The sequence below is a fragment of the Durio zibethinus genome, chromosome 20 (assembly GCF_047325235.1).
Source record: "Durio zibethinus cultivar Kanyao isolate XHJ-2024 chromosome 20, ASM4732523v1, whole genome shotgun sequence".
Classification (NCBI taxonomy): domain Eukaryota; kingdom Viridiplantae; phylum Streptophyta; class Magnoliopsida; order Malvales; family Malvaceae; genus Durio; species Durio zibethinus.
Window position 1 is genome coordinate 12,273,686 of NC_143181.1, and position 8,815 is coordinate 12,282,500.

The 8,815-nt window shown below is 45.4% G+C and overlaps 1 pseudogene; it reads right to left on the reverse strand.

Annotated features, from left to right (window-relative positions):
• Positions 1-4,661: 4,661 nt before the first annotated feature.
• Positions 4,662-7,706, reverse strand: LOC149513122 (25S ribosomal RNA; annotated as a pseudogene).
• Positions 7,707-8,815: the final 1,109 nt, after the last annotated feature.

Consider the following 8,815-nt stretch of genomic DNA (forward strand, 5'->3'; position numbering starts at 1 on the left):
TTAATGATCACAGGCAGGCATGGGCCACATTTAATGATACAAGGTAAGTTGGGTGCTGATGGCATAATTTTGGAGTGACTACTTAGACAAGTCATTGGTAGGACCTTGGGCGAGGGCGAGTCTTTCTTTTAATGAAAGGCAAGCCATTTCCCTTAGAGCAAGTGACACGATTACTTAGACAAGCTTTGTCTAGGTGATCTAAAAACCTAACTATGTTGACCAAGCTTTAATCATTGACCAGTTGACTTAGGCATAACAATTGCCCTTCAAGTTTGAGGTAGTTATAAAGTGACCACCCTTAGATTGTTGTCCAAAGCTTGAAAAAAGAAAGTAAAAAAGAATTATAGCAAAAGTGTTTTAATGAGGAGTCTTTATGTTTTGGCGAGCTTTGCATGATGATGTGTCCTATCTAAGGTGAGATGAGTGTCTTTGGTGAGCAATTATGCTAAGGTGTCCTTGTGGTCAGGGAAGATGTTTTGGTGAGCTCAATTGTTGATGTGTCATGCTTGGAAGTACTGACTATCCTTGGTGAGCTAGAAAGTTGGTAAGGTTATAGAAACCAATAAGTGAGGACTTAAGAAAATTTTGCTATAAAGGCTTTGCACTTTGTTTATGGAACAAGTGTGGTTAGGACACGTCTGATAAGGTGGTGTACTGTACGCACTTGTGTTTCTGAGAGAAGCGATTGAACAAGCTACATGTCTCATTTTGAGTGGGGAGTTGTCAAATACATTTAATGGGTGTGTTTTTTTTCAAATTACACAGCTTCGTGGCATTGAATGGGTGTGTTTTCCAAAAATACATTAGTTTCAAGGGAGTCGATGAAAAGTCTTTGAAAGAGGATTAATTTTGGCATGGTTTTAAGAACTGAATTTATTTTTTCACCAATCTTGAGAGGGTAGTTGGAAAGGTATTAATGGTTTTGAACTTTTCACCTTTCAAAAAGCAATTGAAGGGATTTGTATATTACCGCTTCACCTCCACCCCTTGGTTGGGTATAAATGGGGATGTAGGTTTCTGAGTCCCTCACTTTTACTTGCTACTTTTAAGAAATAGCTTTGTTTCCGTGTTCTATCTAGTGAAATTGTGAGAGAGATTACCTAAAAAGGCATTACCATTGTTGAGGGCTTTAGTGAGGATGATGAGGGAAAATATTGAAGAAAACTAAGAGAGTAGCTTGCAATTGAATTCATTATTTCACCTTAGGTTGGTTACCTCCTGTCTCATAGTCAATCAAATCATACCGAACATAGGTCTCTAGGATTTTCCATGGTTTTCTATAATCTTGGCAATTGGTGCTGTTTTACTAGATTTTTAGGATTTAAAACTTGATTTTGATGATATATGCACTTTTGAGTTGATCAAGCACCCTAAAATCTTAATGATGGAAGCAAACCAGGAAGGTGGTTTCCATCCTTGAATATGATTATTTTTTTTATTGGTTAAGCTCTTTGATGGCATTTCAGTGAGTAGGAAAATAAAGAAAATTCACCATTTCCATGTCTCTAGCATTGTTCACCTTCGGTGGATGGGGAAGATGTTGGAAGAAATGATGATTATACCAATTTCATAGATTTTCTTCCTATTGCTTATGCTTATGAATAAAGAGGCACAGTCCCAGAATGCTTGACAAAATAATAACCCCTAGTAGAGACTGGTACAATGCAATTCAACATTTTGTTTGTTTGGGTTTGATTGTCTCATAGCTCTATAATTAATTCAAATTAGGTTTATCATTGGATGAACTGCATTATTGATATTGATCCTAAAAAAGAAACAATAGGTACAGCTAATTCATGAACAGCTAACAATCACACTATAAAAATTGGATAGGTTCAATCTATGGTCTTTGAGTCTTTCTAAAAAGATCTACTAAATTCATCGAGTTGTTCCAAAGAATCAAAATGACAAGTTATTAATGGAATTCCTTGTTGGCTTTTTGTAAAATAATCATTCGGATGAGGGCTTTCAAACACGTCATAAGCTAAACTTGTGTTGATGAATAACCAACCTGTAATGAATTACTTCTGAAGGCCTTCACCTACTGAGTTCAGATCTAGCTCATAATGATTCCATAGAGAAATCATAGTTTTTATATAACTGTCTGCTGGATAGTAGACAGGGATAGTGGGAATCTAGTTAATGCATTCATGCGCGTCACTAATTAGATGACGAGGCATTTGGCAACCTTAAGAGAGTCATAGTTACTCCTGCCGTTTACCCGCGCTTGGTTGAATTTTTTCACTTTGACATTCAGAGCACTGGGCAGAAATCACATTGCGTGAGCATCCGCAGGGATCATCGCAATGCTTTGTTTTAATTAAACAGTCGGATTCCCCTTGTTCGTACCAATTTTGAGTTGATTGTTCATCGCCCAGGGAAGGCCTTCGAGGGAGCCGTTCTCAGTCTATCCCTCGATCGGCATGCGGCTACCCGTTCTCGTCGCAGAAATAGCTCGAGCAGTGCACCGACAGTCGACGTGTTTGGGATTGGGACCCCCGTGCCCAACCCTCAGAGCCAATCCTTTTCCTGAGGTTACGGATCCATTTTGCCAACTTTCCTTGCCTACATTGTTCCATCGCCCAGAGGCTGTTCACTTTGGAAACCTGATGCGGTTATGAGTACGATCGGGCGTGGACGACACTCGATCCTCTAGATTTTCAAAGGCCGTCAGGGGTGCACTAGACACCACGCAACGTGCGGTGCTCTTCTGGTCGCTAGACCCTACCTTCGATTGAGCTATTTCCAAGGTGGGCAGGTCGTTAAACAAAAAAGATAACTCTTCTCGAGGCCCCTGTCGATGTCTCTGGACTCCCTAACGTTGCTGTCAGCCATCGTGTCCCAGTTCTGGAATTTTAACCAAATTCCCTTTTGAAGCTCGCACGGGAGATGCTGTCAGATGGGCTTCCCCCATTTTTTAGGATCGACTAACCCATGTGCAAGTTGAAATGGGGACACGTTTTTCGAATGGTCAAAAATTTTCTACACTTTGAGTTTTTAGTTGAATTTTTTTATGCATGCCAAAAAAATACAAGGATCACGGCTACCAAATTTGGGGCCAAAAGTCCTTCTAAAAAATTTTTAAAAAATCTTGAACCGTAAAAAATTTTAAAAATCATGAAAAATAGAAAACGAATCATCTTGCCATGAAACTTCACATGAAGGCTTAGGGGACCATTGTATGAATTTACAAAGCCACAAAAATGGCATTGACATGGTAAAAATATGAAGATGTGCCTAAACCCACCTACCATCTGATCGTGGCACGCATGATGCTCGACCCAAGCTCAGGACACCCGCGTGTAGTGTTTGGGCACTGTGGAGTGCTCATGTGAATTCACAGGCCATAAAAATGGTATTGGCACGGTATAAATATGAAGATGTGCTTAAACCCACCTTTCACCCGATTGTGGTGCGCATTGGTGCTCGGCCCGGGTTCAGGACACCCGCACTTGGTGCGCGGGCGTTGGGGAGGGCTCATATGAATTCATGAGCCACAAAAATGGCTTTGGCATATGGAGTTCATTCCCAGTCTAAGCTCCGACCGGACCGAGGATTGTGGCAGTAAGACCCGTAGTAGGATCGACAGCACGCAAGGGTAACCCGACTGATCCTCAGCTTGCGCATCCTACCTCTCTGGCTGGCGTAGTGCCTGTCCACTTTGTTTCATAGGTTGACTTAGGCATACAGAGTTTATTCTCAATCTAAGCTCCGATCGGATCGAGGGTTGTGGTAGCAGGACCCGCAGTAGGACCCGCAGCAGGATCAACAACACGCAGAGGGGGACCGGGCCGATCCTCAGCTTGCACATCCTGCCTCTCTGGTCAGCTTAGTACCCGTACACTCGTTTCGTGGGTTGACTTAGGCATACGGAGTTCATTCTCAGTCTAACCATACGGAGTTCATTCTCAGTTTAAGATCAGATCGGACTGAGGGTTGTGGCAGCAGGACTCGTAGCCTGAATGGGATAGTACGCAAAGGAGGACCGGGCCGATCCTCGACTTGCACATTCTGCCTCTCTGGCTGGCTTAGTGCCCACACGATCGTTTCATGGGTTGACTTAGGCATACGGAGTTTATTCCCAATCTAAGCCCTAGTCGGATCGAGAGATCCGTAGTAGGATTCACAACACATAAAGTGGGATCGGGTCGATCCTCAGCTTGCGCATTCTACCTCTCTGGCTGACTTAGAGGCCACATGCTCGTTTCGTGGGTTGACTTAGGCATATAGAGTTCATTCCTAGTCTAAGCCTCAATCGAACCGAGGGACTCGCAGCGCAACAGGATCTACAACACACTGAGGGCGACCGAGTCGATCCCTAGCTTGTGCATTTTGGCTCTCCAACTGGCTTAGTGCCCACACGCTTGTTTCGTGGGTTGACTTAGGCATACATAGTGCATTCCCAGTCTTGACCAACCAAGGGCCAAACGCTATCGACGGCGTTTGGGGCAACAACCAAAGGAACCTGCAGCGGGATCCTTGGCTCGTACATCTTACCCTCGTGGTTGGTTTAGTCCCCGCACACTCATTTTGTGGGTCGACTAGGATGAGTGGAGTTCATTCTTGGTCGAGATTGAGGGACGAAGGGCCTCGGGTCATGTCTAACCCTGGAGGGGGCGACGTGAAAAGAAAGAGGGTCAACGGGAGAAGGGAAGGGAGGGACGAATCGAAGCGACAAAGGGCTGAAACTCAGTGGATCATGGCAAGGCCACTCTACCATTTACAATACCCCGTCGTATATTTAAGTCATCTGCAAAGGATTGTACCTATCTCTCGGTGGGAATTGAGCTCTAAAGAGGCCCGTGCGGCTCTTTCGTCGCGGGTGCTACAGCTACGACATGTGCCCTTAGGGGCCATGGGTGTATACTACAGGTCGATAATCGGGCAGTGGGTGTGTATGTCATTTTTAGCTCAGATTCTGACTTAGAGGCGTTCAGTCATAATCTAGCTCATAGTAGCTTCGTACCACTAGCTTTTCAACCAAGCGCAATGACCAATTATGCGAATCAACGGTTTTTCTCGTACTAGGTTGAATTACTATCACGACGCCACAATTAATAGGGTAAAACTAACCTGTTTCACGATGGTCTAAACCCAGCTCACGTTCCCTATTGGTGGGTGAACAATCCAACACTTGGTGAATTCTGCTTCACAATGATAGGAAGAGCCGACATCGAAGGATCAAAAAGCAACATCGCTATGAACACTTGGCTTCCACAAGCCAGTTATCCCTGTGGTAACTTTTTTGACACCTCTAGCTTCAAATCTAGAAGGTCTAAAGGATCGATAGGCCACGCTTTCATGGTTCATATTCATACTGGAAATCAGAATCAAATAAGCTTTTACCCTTTTGTTCCACATGAGATTTCTATTCTTGTTGAGCTCACCTTAGGACACCTGCGTTATCTTTTAACAAATGTGCCGGCCTAGCCAAACTCCCCACTTGACAATGGCTTTCACTCGGATCGATCGGTCGAGGCCGGCCTTGGATCCAAGAGAAGGGGTCGTGTCCTACCTCTGATTCATGAAATAAGTAAAATAACATTAAAAGTAGTGGTATTTCAATTTCGCCCAGGGGCTCCCACTTATCCTACACCCGTCAAGTTATTTCACAAAGTTGAACTAGAGTCAAGCTCAACAGGGTTTTCTTTCCCCACTGATTTCGCCAAGCCCCTTCCCTTGGTTGTGCTTTTGCTGGATAGTAGATAGGGACAGTGAGAATCTCGTTAATCCATTCATGCCTATCACTAATTAGATGACGAGGCATTTGGCTACCTTAAGAGAGTCATAGTTACTCCCACCATTTACCCACGCTTAGTTGAATTTTTTCATTTTGACATTTAGAGCACTGGGTAAAAATCATATTACGTGAGCATCTGCAGGAACCATTGCAATGCTTTGTTTTAATTAAACAGTTAGATTCCACTTGTCCGAACCAGTTTTGAGTTAACTGTTCATCACCCGAGGAAGGCCCTCGAGGGAGCCATTCCCAGTCCAACCCCCGGTCGGCACATAGTGACCCACTCTTACCACGGAAGTAGCTCGAGCAGTGCGTCGACAGCCGACGGGTTTGAGACTAGGACTCCCGTGCCCAACCCTCAAAGCCAATCCTTTTCCCAAGGTTACGGATCCATTTTGTCGACTTTCCTTGCCTACATTGTTCCATTGACCAGAGGCTATTCACTTTGGAGACCTGATGCGATTATAAGTACGATCGGGCGCAGATGACACTCGATCCTCCAGATTTTCAAGGGTCATCGAGGGTGCACCAGACACCATGCGACGTGCGGTGCTCTTTCGATCACTAGACCCTATATCCAACTGAGCTGTTTCTAGGGTGGGCAGGCTGTTAAACAGAAAAGATAACTTTTTTCGGGGCCTCCGCTGCGTCTCGATTCAGGAATTTTAACCCGATTCCCTTTCAAAGCTCGTGCGAGATACGCTGTCAGATGGGCTTCCCCCGTCTCTTAGGATCGATTAACCCATGTGCAAGTGCCATTTACATGGAACCTTTCCCCTCTTCGGCCTTCAAAGTTCTCATTTGAATATTTGCTACTACCATCAAGATTTACACCGAAAACCATTCTGCCCAAGCTCGCACCTCAGGTTTTGAGGCAATCATCTCAAACTTCTACTTATCGGGGCCTGGCCCTTGCCCCGATGACCGGGTGTAGGTCATGAGCTTAAGCGCCATCCATTTTTGGGGCTAGTTGATTCGACAAGTGACTTGTTACAAACTCTTTAGCGGATTTTGACTTCCATGACCACCGTCTTGCTATCTTAATTGACCAACACCTTTTGTGGGTTCTGGGTTAGCGTGCAGTTGGGCACCATAACCCGACTTCCAATTCATCCCGTATCGTCAGTTTTACTTACCAAAAATAGCTCGCTTGGAGCTCTCAATTTGTGGTGTGGCTTAATGAAGCAGTCGTGCCGTCCTACCTATTTAAAGTTTAAGAATAGGCATTGGCTTGACCCGATAGAACTCATCGGGGGCTCTAGCTATCCTGAGGGAAACTTCAGAGAGAACCAGCTATTAGATGGTTTGATTAGTCTTTTGCCCATATACCCAAGTCAGACGAATGATTTGCACGTCAATATCGTTGCGAGCTTCCACCAGAGTTTCCTCTGGCTTCGCCCCTCTCAGGCATAGTTCACCATCTTTCGGGTCCCGACGAGCATGCTCGTACTCGAACCCTTCTCAAAAGATCAAGGTCAATCGGTGGTGCACCTACGAGGTATCCCACTAATCAACTTCATTGCGCTTTATGAGTTTCCTAGCCTGTTGACTCACATGCATGTCAAACTCTTTAGTCCGTGTTTCAAGACAGGTCGGATAAGGTGCCCGCAGGTCGATATCGGGAGCACACAGGTATCGAGGCACACCGAGATGTCTCGTGCTGCTTTCCACGGCCACATCGAAAGCTCAAGCTTGGGCTACCGTCGTGACCTATGTTAGTCCATGCCCCGAGTCGATCGATGGACCAGCTCTCGCCATTCTTCATCCGATTGGGGCACATCGCTAGCCTCCATCCGTTTCCCTCCCGACAATTTCAAGCACTCTTTGACTCTTTTTTCAAAGTCTTTTTCATCTTTCCCTCATGGTACTTGTTCGCTATCAGTCTCTCGCTCGTATTCAGCCTTAGGCCTTGGCCTCATGGGCTGGCTTGCAAGCTGGGCGGGTGTTCTGGCTTTGTCTCCTAGGCCTTGTGCGTAAATACCCGCCAGCGCGCTTGGTGTGCGGGCCTCAACCTCTGGCTCATGTGCTGGTATGCCTGATGTGTCTGGCATGCCCGTCCAGGGTGTGACACCTATACCAAGGGCCAGCTTGTGCCGATGGCGGTTGAGGCAAGTGCCTGTACCAAATAGCAGCCTGTGCTGATGATGGTCGATGCATGTGCCATCACCATACGCCATCATGTGCCATTGATGGTCGAGGCCTTGGCTAAAGTTTGATTTTGAGCCACAATGTACATGCTGGGCTCGGCCATGTGCTGGTGCAACATTTTTTTTGCCTGGGGCACCATCATCGGAGCATCGTTGGAGAATCTGACCGACGGTATTAGGGGTTCCGATGATTGAGGGGCCAAGGGGTGTGCGCACATGATGTGCAATGGGTGCTGGTACTTGGCCTTTATATTGGCCCCTTATCCCTCAACAAACCTCAAGAACTTACACCCCCTTAAAGAGCATATGAGATTTTACAGGTTTGCTGCCAGTAGCCATTCAAGTGTCTGAAATGGGGACACTTTTTTCAAATGATCACCAAATCTTCTACACTTCAAGTTTTTAGCTGAATATTTTTGTGCATGCCAAAAAAAAAATACAAGGATCACGTCTATCAAATTTGGGGCCAAAACTCCTAAAAAAATTTTAAAAAATCTCGAACCGTAAAAAATTTTAAAAATCATGAAAAATAGAAAACGAGTTATCTTGCTATGAAAATTCACATGAAGGCTTAGGGGACCATTGTATGAAATTTCAAGCCATAAAAATGGCATTGGCAGGGCAAAAATATGAGGATGTGCCTAAACCCACCTACCACTCGATCGTGGCGTGCATGGTGCTCGGCCTGGGCTCAGGACACTCGCGTGTGGTGTATGGGCACTGGGGAGTGCTCATGTGAATTCACAAGCCATAAAAATGATATTGGAATGGCACAAATATGAAGATGTGCCTAAACCCACCTACCACCCGATCGTGGCTTGTATTGGTGCTCGACCCGAGCTCAGGACACCCCCGCGTGGTACCCGGGCATTGGGGAGGGCTCATATGAATTCATCGGCCACAAAAATGGCTTTGGCATATAGAGTTC